The sequence below is a fragment of the Rhagoletis zephyria genome, unplaced genomic scaffold (assembly GCF_001687245.7).
Source record: "Rhagoletis zephyria isolate East Lansing unplaced genomic scaffold, Rhagoletis_zephyria_1.1 Rzeph_scaffold_04487, whole genome shotgun sequence".
Lineage (NCBI taxonomy): Eukaryota > Metazoa > Arthropoda > Insecta > Diptera > Tephritidae > Rhagoletis > Rhagoletis zephyria.
The window spans coordinates 1-12,371 of NW_016161570.1; the positions used below are offsets into that span (position 1 = coordinate 1).

The 12,371-nt window shown below is 32.6% G+C and overlaps 1 pseudogene; it reads right to left on the bottom strand.

The window, feature by feature from the left end:
* Positions 1-2,905: 2,905 nt before the first annotated feature.
* Positions 2,906-12,371, bottom strand: part of LOC108370809 (furin-like protease 1) — a 45,724-nt pseudogene continuing 36,258 nt past the window's right edge.

The following is a 12,371-nucleotide window of genomic DNA, read 5'->3' on the forward strand; positions in this document are numbered from 1 at the left end:
TCCATTTCTAGTTCATAAACCGCTTATTTTTTCTTGTACCTACACAACATTGAAAAAACTGAAACCATTTTTAGAGACGTTGGCCTTTTCCTCAAAGCAATTCCAAAAGCTTTCACTAGAGTTCGACATTTTTCATATTATTCAACCGATTTCTTTATGGTAACTGATTTATAATTTCGAATAATCTCTCCAAAAACACAATGAAACATTACTCAGCCTTATCATGAGTTTAATTTTCATCCGAAATTCTACACTTTTCGCTTATGTAAATTCACTACGGACGAATGGAAAAATGTCGGGTGAATTTGTTTTCGGACGAAAATCAGAATAAGGCTGATTAAAGATAGCTGTCTATGAATATACGATCGGATATCGCTTCTCTTTTTTAAATGGTATCTAGGCGGGAAATTTCTACCGGGCACATCCCAAAAATATGCCACAATTTGCATTTTGAATAATTAGCGTGGCACATCTTTTACAGGCTTGACTCGGCATCTCAATTTCCTACATAAAAGGGAAGTTCCTTTTCAAAATTAGATGGTTCGCCGATTGCGTTGTCGATAGCTTCTGAGCAATATTTAGCGGCAGGACGACGGTTATATAAAAAATTTTCACATCACAAAACCGGTTTTTATGATTTTCACTTTTATATTGGAAGTAGAACTCGAACTAACCAACATTTGAAATGCCATCAAATAGCGCAGAAATGCTCATGGTGCGCAACAGCAGCAGCGAAATACATAATTACACAATATCACAGCGAATGGCATAATTAAAAATTGTAGAGTGCAAAGTGTGCAAATTGAATTTATGCAATTTTGGTAACGGCATGCTATTTGCGTAGGCTCAATAAATTGATGATCTAATTTATTTACATGCTTATGCAATATCATTAATGTGAAATGTGGTTGGTATAATTTCAAAATTCATTTAGTCTACTACATAATTAGGTATGGTATGCATGGATTGATTTTAATTTGAATGTCGAAAAGTTCAGTTTTGTTTTCCCTTAAAAGCGCCCATCTCAATTTTGTGCAGCTTTGGAAAGCACCAATATTAAACAATAAATAAACTGAACAGCTTTGGTCTGTTTGTGGAATGGAATAGAAGCAGTGTGACCAGGTGATCGCAAAATGCGAAGCTAAATTCGTTTCTAAAAAAGGTTAGAAAAAGTCATTATTATTAATTCTATAAAAACTCGATATGTTCCGCAAAATCCGACTTTCCGTAAATAACTTCTTAAATAATTCTAATCAAAACACAGAATAGCTAGCAAAAAGAAGTTTGAGATAAGGAAAATGAAAAATTTGAGTATTCTTTACATCATAGTATACTTGCGTACGCCAAAAATCAAATTGCAAAAATACTTCAAAAAGCTAAAAAAGTATTTCTCAAAGAATTTCTCAAAGAAATGGTACTTTGAGCTGTTATTGTAATATCTCAACGATAAATAAAAGTTTTTAAAATATTAAAGCTTTTTAGGAAGCTTAGGTACATATTTTTATAGTTCCGGTTCGGTAAAAAAATGCCAGAAAAAAGCCACGAAGTCAGATCTGAATTTCTGAGTTGTCTGTTCTGTTTAGTAACAAATTATTGATCCGATTATCATCATCGATTGTTATAGTGGTGGATTTCATATCGTTATCGATATCATCGTTTTTGTCGTTTACAAATTGGTTTGCTAAGTTCATTAGTTAGAGAGTAGTCTTGGCAATATAGGCTATAGCAGAGGTCCCCAAACTTTTTTTCTCATAGACCCTTTTCAAAATTTTACTGCTTTCGGTGGAACCCTTGCTGAAAATTTTCTAACATAAGTATTCCCAAAGTTTATAAAAAAAAAAAAAATGTGAAGGTTAGATCTAACGATGGAAATTTGCGTAGCGCCTGAGTTCCAAACCTAAATTAAACGCTACGCATAATGCCTTGTAACCACGTAAATCAGGTATACTTACAAAATTTTGCATGTAAAACCGGTTTACTTACGAAATTTACGCGTTTGATGAGTGTATTTTCTTGTGTCATAATTATTAAAATCATGTAATTACTCAAGTTTAAAAAAAGCCATCAAAGTGCGCTCTCGCTCTGAGGAGTCATGTATATTTATAAGAGCACTCCGTTATTTACATTCTCTTCATTATAAACTCCTCAAATTTTTGGCTCACTCATGAATTTGCATGTGGCGTATTTGTAAAATAATTTATTTCTATTGAAGGCATCACACCTTTTTTTCATAGTTCTAACTTTTAAAGTGTTGCGAAAAATACTTATCACTCACACTATTAAAACATAAAACTTGAAATAAGACCACAAAGCGTTTAACGCTAAACTTTAAATTCAGACACTGAGAGAAAAGTATGAATCTAGAAGAAACGGGTATAAAAAATGATTGCTCAATGAGAGTTTCCTGCTGATTTAATGAGTTTATCAACGATGAAAACTACAGAGTGATTAAAAAAAAGGGAATTCTTTTTTATTCGCAGGACTGCCTTGGCTCAGGTATTTGATTTGTGTTGTATGTTGTTAAAGTCTACCAAAAACACTTAGGGGGAAAAGGGCGAAATTTCTCTGGCAGTGAACCAAGTTTAAATTACCTTTGGCTTCACATTCTCGGCATTCAGAAAAAGAGACATTTTAGTTTATATAATTATACATAACTTTTATTGAAATAGTTTTTTAGTTATATAAAATGGAATATTTGTTCTTGTTTTTGTTCAAAAATACGCCTTTAATCTAAATTTCAACACTATACAATCTAATTTACAAATTTTTGAGCAACAAGAGGTACTCTATAGCAGAATAAAAAAATTTAGCCAAGAAGACACATAATAAATTGTTCTTTGTCGAAGCTAAGACATTTTTGGTCTAAGTTTTTATCGAAGATAAATTATAGTTGTTTTCTTATATATTTTTTTTCTTTCTAAGGCCATGTTTTCACTATAGCAAATCCAATGACAGATGTTCTCAGTTAATGATTATCAAGAACTGCTAATAAATCATAAACTTATTACTCTTTCCAAAAATGTAGTAAATAATGTTAAAGCAAATTTTGTCGTCAAATTATGGCGCAGTGAAAACGAGACTTAAATGTGAAAATACTATTGAATTATGAATAGTTTCATTATTTCATTTATAGCAAAACATGATATGATTGGCATAAAATGTGTACACGTTTTCTTTTGTTGTTCTTACTGTAGGTAGTAAAAAGTGTTGTATTGTATAAAGTTATTGTTTTAGGGGCTAATGATATATTTATATTTATATTAAATGTATAACGAAATTAGCTGAAAGGGCTTACAGTAGATAGTAAATCACGATAATCATTAAATTAGCACAGAATAAAAATATCATTTTAAGTTAAAAAACGGCATTATGCCTATATTTTTTAAAATTCCTAATTTAAAAAGTTATAGGTAGAATTAACTAAGCTCAATACACATACATACATACATATACTTGTATAACTCAGCCACTGTATATGTATGTAGATGTGTACGTAAATAATCTTGAAGGCATACAAATTTCAAATTTGTTAAAGTTCTTTGTTCGTTTTAAAATATCATTTTAACTTGAAAGCACATTAAGGGGAGTACAGGTGTCTGTGTGTATACTAAATAAGTTTAAATAACTATTAGGAAGAAGGAAATCGCTGATAGAAAAGCTGCCAACATTTTACTTTCAGTAACAAATATTGTTTAGTATTTTCCTAAAGATTGGTAGACGATGAAAAAATTATNATCTGTGGAATCGTCCGACTCGCTCATCAGCACAACACCTTCAATAATCGTCGGCGTCATATCGATTTCAATTGTTGCATCATTGAAATCGTCATTACCGCCGCCCTCTGCGCCTCGCATTATTACCTCATCGCGGTAGGCGCGCACTGCGGCTGCACTACAGTGTACCTCCTCCTCGTCGTCAGTCTCTTCTCCATCATCATTATCACCATCATCATCGACGTCGTCATCGGTCAGTAGCGCCACGCGGTCATAGGCGACATTCGGCAGCACGACGGCTGTGCCTGCTGCGCCTGCGTCACGTCCAAGAAACGGTAGCCGCATATTGTTACGTCGTGCTGCTGAAAAGAGCAAAGCTACGATGATGATCAGCACTGCCGGTACTATGATCAGCATAAGGTACATGGCACTTGTTGTTGTCGCATGCATTCCGCTGCTGTGTTCCATACTGTCGACCATCTGGACTTTGGCGTAGTAGGAGGCGCCATCACGGCTATTACCCGAGCTGCGTTCGGCAAAACTATAGCAGAAAGTTTCATTCGTTTGTGGTATTTTGCGTAATTGACTACCCTCCGGACAGGTGCTGCATTGCGAATTGAGCGTCCATAGCAGCGCTGGCAGCTGATATCGCATTTTTCACAACGTCGCACTTGCAGCGGCTCCAATGGTTCACTGGTGTCGGCATACAATCGCACCGCTTCCCGTCGCGTGTGCCGCCGCCGCCGTCGCCGTCTGCGGTCGATCGATTGCAATTCATCCGATGCGTCGGCAATGCTTCCCTTGGAGATGGCGTTGTCATGCATGGTAGCTGCGCCGGTCGGATTAGCATCGTTGCTGGTCTCGCTGTCGCTGGTGATGGCGAAGGTGCGGCTAGGACATTGATCGTAGCAGTGACCGCTGTAGAAATATGTGGGCGTGGCACATTCTGTAGGAAAGGAAAAAAAAAAGAAATAAAGAGAGGGAGAGAGAGACATATGTATTAGGTGTAACTAAATGGATATACATATACATACATACATACATACATATGGAGATAAGTTGAGATAAGTTGATTATGAGTGAGTGTAAAAAAATTTGAAATGTAACGAAGCCATCTACAATCACCAATTCTATTTAATGATTAGTTAATGATTAGTGTACACAACCGCAAAATAGGTAATGAAAAGTTCAAAATCAGGCCGAAGTTACATAAACGGATGCAAACGTATGTAAATTTTCCAAATAAAACATTAACAATTTCCTTGAAAAGCATTCCACAATAAAAGCAGTCACGATCAGGAACCGTAACGATTATGATCGTTGTAAAAAAAATTATAATTCAGCAGTTAAAAGTGCGTTTATATTTTTCTGATCAATTTTAACCGTTATTTTATGATTTTTATTGTTTCGATCAAAAATAATCGTTATTTTCAGATTAAATTTTTTATATCATTAAAGAATTAAATAGCTCTATCGTAACGGTTAAAACTGATCGAATAAAATAAATATCCATAATAACAAATAATGGTTTTGCAATCTTTTAAAAATGAAAATCTTCATATATTTTTTTTTTAATATTTTTGTTTAGACATTTCCAGCTAAAATAAAGTATTAATAACTAATGTATAATATAAACTAGATATACACTAGGCGACAAGTGAAGGTGTAAACCTGGTTCTATTAGAATATTCACAATTATTTCAATGAAAAATTTTTTGCATTAATTATTTTGCTCTTATCTTCTAAAAAAAAGTGTAATTAACTAAGCTATATTCTTTTGCCCCCTTGTCGCATTAAAAGTTTGGACATTGACTTGATTCTAGGCAGACTCAGTCAATTTAAAACGAAACTTTTTTTTTTAATCGACTAAATGTGCTCCAGTACCGTATTGAATATTTGAGAAACAAGAAATTCAATTTCAGCATCTGAGCTCGTGACTTCCGTGTAGTAAGGATTTTTTACTTCCAAAGAGGTGGTTTTTTTAGGTATTATTTATCGATATCGATAGTTTTCATCAAGTATTTTTACTTCGTTTTTAAGGGGTATCCGATTTTGATACTTTAACGAATATATATATACCTTTTCTTCAGTATGGTGACCGCANCTTTCGTTCCATCACTATTTTCTTCAGTTTCTGACTGAACTGATATATTTTTTGTATGGTTGTGTCGAAAATGCGGTCAAAGGAACTTTTGCTCCGCGGGCATATGTATGTCTCCAGCAAGCCCTTAATATCATCCTGACGGTCATACCAAGTTCGTAAGTAAGGAATAAATAAATAAAATCTCTTTTCGGCTGGAACTATTAGAATCTCTTCTATTTTCGTTCTTTTTCTTGCCGATCTGATGATGGTGGACGTTAGCCATGAGGTTTGACTCCTTTCGACGTTCTGATGTTTTTAGCAAGTCGTTGTGTATCTTCCTGGAAGCCATTTTGTCAGCAGACGGACTTGATTATAGTGAGTACTTTTGTTGTTCTTATATTTCTCAATAATCGTGGGGATGTTTTGAAAATGTTGCTTTGGTTTGATTAGTGTCAACCAGGCTTTGAGCAACCGGCCCTTAATGTATTAAAATCGTTAAAACACTGTGCTTTAAGCATAATGGGTCGATTATCGATAGCAATCGAACTTCAGTTGCGTTGCTATTTGCCGAAACGATATTGCAGATGGTAACTGGCAACTCTCAACTGGCAACTGCAGTTGCTACAACTAGAGGCAACTAGATTTTTGTGGTTGCTGGGAAGGTTTTTGAAGCGTATTTAGGAGCGAAAATTGAAAAGTATGTAAAATATTTTAGTTTTTAATTGTTTGAACGTTATTAACATTTTGCAATGTAGTTTTCATTTATTGAATATTGTGAAAATAATAGCAAAATAATAGTTTGAAATTCTAGTTCCCGTGGAGTACGCGCTTTTGGTATATACAATTTTTTCCTGTTTCAACTGAAGCACCTCCTTCAAAACTACCGACATACTAAATTTTCAAATTGAAGTCATTGCCGTGAGACTTCCTTTTGCGAAAAATCGAAGAGCATGGCAAGCTTTAGGAGCGGAGGTATTGAAGTTGACCGAAGTCGTTCCACTGTGTATTAACCAACATGCTAAAGCTTCTTTTGGAAGTTTGGAATATGTTGAATGAAAAGTATTCAAAGCACTAACTTTTGCTTATAGTTCAGGCGGTAGCGCCTCTTAAATGTCGCCTGATTGAGGCCGCGCTCATGCGGTGCTTTCCCTGTTCAAAAAATAGTTCACTGAACTTGGAATTATTGCAGAACTTTATTTAAAATTGTTTATTTTAATAAATTAATTTTACTAGCACTGTTTGTTTATAACCACTTGCTGGTTGCCGTACTGTAAAATTTCGATTATCGATAACTCTACAGCAACTGATGGTAGTTGCTATTCGTAATACGAATTTACTTTTCAGTTGCGTTGCCAACTGGCAACCGAACAGTGCTTGCGTTGCTATCCGTAATCGACCCATAAAACATAGATGCACATATAAGTGTCTTCAAATTAATTCGAGTGTAATAATTTTAAACAATTTAATAAATTATATGTATCTAAAAAAATTTCTACGAAGAATACACTCATTCACATTATATGCAGGAAAGTATGCACAATAACAACAATCGGAGTTTTTTTTATTATAATAAGTCAAACTAATATGTATACAGATTAAATAAATCACTAAAAATAATTACACAATTCAACTGTCATTGATTTACACACCCATAGAAACATATTAAAAACGAACTAATTATATAAAAAAAAAAACAATAGCAAATTAAGCACAAATATGTTCGCATGCTGACAAGGAAATTGTAATTATTGTATGTACATATGTATATTTAAGCGGCGCATGAAAATTTTTAAAAGCCAACAAAAAGTTAACAAAAAAAAAAACAAAACCAGCCGAAAACCAAAACCACATTTGTGCAAATACAAAAGCTAATTTTTTTGTTTTGTTTTAATAGCAAACGTGAAACATGGGAATATGTAGTGTCAATAGCTTAAAATTTAAACCATAATTTAACACGTGATCGCATTATTTTGTTATTACCTTACATAGTGTTATAAAAAAAAAAAATGTCGTGTCGGCAATAAATGATGTGAATTTTTGGGTTTAAGTATTTTGTCAAATGCGCAAATGTCTATGAGATTTATCAACTTTTTTTACCTTGTTTTTAATTAAAATTGATTATTTATGGATGTTATGGTTGTTCTTTGATTAGTGCTGCTGATTATTAAAGAGAGTTTGTTAATTTGAAAAAATAAAAAGAGTATAGATTAATGAGACAGTATTTATTTAGTGTTTATAAGTAAGAGAAAATTTAACTCAACTCACCTTTGATTTATTTCGTTTTGTTTTTGTTTGTGTCGTTTTGATTTATTTTACATATTAGAAATAGTAGATATATGCATGTGGAAGAGCTCTAGTAATGATGGAGATTAGAGTTTTTGGATATTGTTTGGTTTTCGGTTTTTAATCTTCTATTAATATTAGATTAATTTCGAGTTTAAAAAATTTCCTTGTAGCATTTTTTTTTTAACTTTAAATTTTTATACTGAAATCCGAACTGCCGAATGTAAATTAACTCGACACTATGAAAAACGGCTTTAAGTGAAGAAGAAACATTTTATTGTATTGAAAAATATTGTGGGTGTTCACAACTGTCTAGTTATCAGGTTATATGTCTAGTGATTATATTTTCTATTCAGTTTACAACCATAAAATACACTATAGAATAATAATTAAGTGGATGACCTGACAACTATGTAGGCAACCATGAACACCCACATTGTTTTTTTTTTCAAAATAAAGTCCTCTTTCATAACTCTGTTGTGGGCTTGAAAGGGTTTTTACTCTCCCCTTGCGAAAATGACGGTGTATCTGTGCCAGCCTTAAACGGAGCCAGACTTCGGCGATATCAAACATTCGGATTTGTTTAGGGGAAATCCCTCAGAGATAAAATTTTCTCATGCTGTTTTTCTATACGATTATGTCGTACCAAAACTTCTGGAAGTTCCAAAAGCTGTAGTTAAGACTTTTTCTGCGTTGAGAATAAAATTAGTGCTTTAATTTTTTCCTAAAAGCAGGTGTTTCCAGGAGTTGTTGTTCCAGTATTACGTTGGGATTCCGCCTAGCACGCTGCTTAGTTTATAAGATTCCTTGGTTGAATTTTTTGACACAATTAAAACAGAGTCTTGTACCAGAAAAATCTCTAAAGCCAAGACCTTAATCAGAAGATGTTATTTTGTCGCTGGTATAGTAAAAGTTGACACGATTGACCTGTACTGGCACTAGTAGTAAGTTTGCCTTGGTAAGATTTCGTTTAAAGCGTCAAGACTATTTTACATTCTTATGCCGAATTTCCACTAGGCATTGAAAAAATTGAAGCCACTCAAAAAGTGCCATGTGGAAATGAATTGAATGACTATTTTTTTTTAAGTAATGAAGAGAATATTTTTTAATGCCCAAGTTTGTCATTAAAATTTCTGCCATTTAATGCCTAGTGGAAATCTAGCATTACATAAATTGTTTTTTCAATAAGCTCTGAATTTAAAGAGTTGCATTGCCGATGCGCTGTCGAGTCGTGCCATTTAGTCTAATTTACGACTTACGCAATGAGGCTGATTGTTTTCGAATTAAGTTTTCAGTCTGCTAAGCTTGCCTTTAGTTTTGTAAAGATTCAACTCGACAGCTCGGGCATTAAGTCTTTTTTGTGTATTTTCTTGGACAATAGCGCCATATAAGATGGAGCTGGCATCTCTCACAAAACAGTCTAATATTCCGATTTTTTTTTTTAAAGAATAAGGGGTGTAAGACAGGACTGAAACTTTTTCACAGATGGTGCGATTTTCAGGCTGAAGCCGAGATAAAAACGTCACAAAAAATTTCGAACTTTTGCAATATTTTTCAGTTCCAAATTTATGCAGCACCTAAAACAGCTGCAGAAACCTCTCCCAGCTGTTGTGTGAACATCTTTACTGACAATCAAGCAGCCATTAATAGAGAGAAAAGGCGTTGTCTACTCAGGGGCTGGTCACAAAGAGAACGAAATGAAGAGACACACTGTTATCGTTGATATACATATGTACATATGCTGAGAGCACCCCGAATCTTAAACGTTTGGATGGCTATGTATTTGTAATCGTCGGTTTTGAACCGAGGACCAAAAAACATCGCCATAATACTCCTGATTATCTAAGAGCAGCTCTACTACGTGGGGAAATAAAATACATGGCTTTTGTGAAAACATAGTTTATTTTTCGCATTTTTTATCAGTTTTATCATTTTTGTTTTCTCTCTGGTTGTTTTCTATTCAATCGTTTGTTATAATTATTCATTTGTTTTTCAATTACGTTATCAATTACTTAAGACTGTTGTAGTAGCTACTGCACATTACTCACATTATCATGTATTACTAATTATTTTGCATTTTTCGTTTTTAAATAAATTTTTAAATGTTTGGTTTTTCTTTAAATATTTACACGCAAAACATACACTCAAACTCAAGAGTGTCGCATTGAATTTAAATAATTAATTTTTAGTTAAATTTTTATTTTTTAATATTTTTTTATTGTATTTGTTGCTGTGCTGTGTTTCCTTTGCTCCTTGTATATGCGTAGTAGTAAGTAGTAGTTATTTAGTATGTATGTGTATAAGTATCATATTTATTTATTTTTTGCTTTTGTTTTTTTTTTTTTTACTTAAATACTAAATGCACATAATTTTTTTTTATTGATATTTTACATTTTTGTTAATATGTTCTTATAAATATTCTGCCACCGTTTTTAGTGTCTATAAAAATTTGAAAATTTTCACTTAAAATTTCCTGCTAAGCAAATTTTACTGCTCGAGTTGAAAAAATAAACATTTTAAGTGGATATTTTGTTTGCTTGAATCACAGTGCACACTCAATTTAAAGTTTTGTGTTTTGTTGCTGTGATTCTCATTTGCGCTTACATTCACATACATATATATCTTTCCAATTTAATTTGAGTGCGGTTTTGCCTTTTTCACCCTACGTATGTACGTATTAAATGATCCTATTAATTTTCCTATTTAGTTTTTTTTTTTTATTTCTGTGTATTTCCCTATATTCCAGCTGCTATTTGTTATGGGTGTTAGGTTTTAGTTGGATTATTTAATACATATTTTTGCTATTTTCTTTGCATTTGGCTTCGTAGCTATTTTAATTTTTTGTGTATTTTGTTATAGTACGCACATATGTATGTGTATATTTGGGTGCAACACTTTCCATAAAAAAAAAAACAAAAAACAAAAAAAAGATCGGAACTGTTTTTAATTAGTAAGTAGTAATTATAAAATTTATTATATTTTAAGACTTCCACCAAATATTTAGAAAAAGTACTAAGATTTACGTGAGCAGGGCCGAATAAAAACTAGCTCCAAAAATATAGGATTTCATAGTTATCGAAAATTAGTTTTTAAATATATTTCTTTAGAAAAAATCACCTCAAATAATAGAAGAGTTAAAACTTAAAAGGCCTGCATAAAAATGTCTAAAAATTTTCTTAATGAAATCAAAATAATGAAATTTTTGGATCAAATTCAAATCGGCCCAGTATTTTCGAAAATATTTTGACGGAATATAATGAATTTTATAATTCCCCAAATTTTTTTTGGCGAGACACCCTAGTGTATGTACATGTGTATGTATTTAATTTAAACTAAATATAGTGACTCAAACAAACGACCAAAAGCAAATTTTTTTTTCTAAATTCACAATTCTTTTCAAATAAAATGTTTTATAAAAATCAGCCATTCAAAATGCACTTTGTTATGCTAAAATCAAGTGCGCTACTGCAATCCCGAAAATTGTCTTAAAATTTTGACGAAATTTTTTGAATTTTCCTAAATTTTGTATAAAGTTTGAAACTATGATTTAAATAATTTTTTTACAAAATAGTAAAAGAATATTAACTTGAAAAACATTGTGAATGTCGAAAAATGCATTGTTTTAGTTGTTTGAATTACCTTATGTATATGCTTAAGCCATAAGTACCAAAGCCCCGAAAAGGAATTTAATTAAAAGAAAAACAAGAAATATATTTTCATTTTAGTACACAGTATGCATAAATATGCGTTAAAATTTTTTGCAACAACCATTTTTCAACTACAAAAAATACGCTAAAATACAGTACATTCCATTTAGCTGCATTTATGTACATTCGGGGTACATAATTTAGTGTGTTTACGTTGAAAAGAGACCTCATCGTATCTTTACTAAATTTTCATACAGTAAAACCCCGTTTAAGTACCCCCTGTCACCGCTTGTGTACCACTTACCAGCTTAATTGGCTCAGAATTTCGCATTCCTATCAGTATTTCACCCTTTTTCTACCTTTCTTATACATCCCACTCGACTAGGTACCTCCGAAAGGCAGTAGTTTCTGGATGAGGTACCACTTAAGCGCGTTTTACGCAAAAATAAATATGTTAAACTGAAAAGTGTAGCTAAGCGAAATCCAGCTAAAAGTGAAATTCCCATACAAAACGCAATTTGTGTAGAAGTACATATTTTAGCTTAAGTGCATCGGCAGTTAAACGGAATGTACTGTTTATGCAGTACAGTTGAGATATAGAAAACACTTTGTATTACAAATTTGAACACAATTGAAAATTTAAAT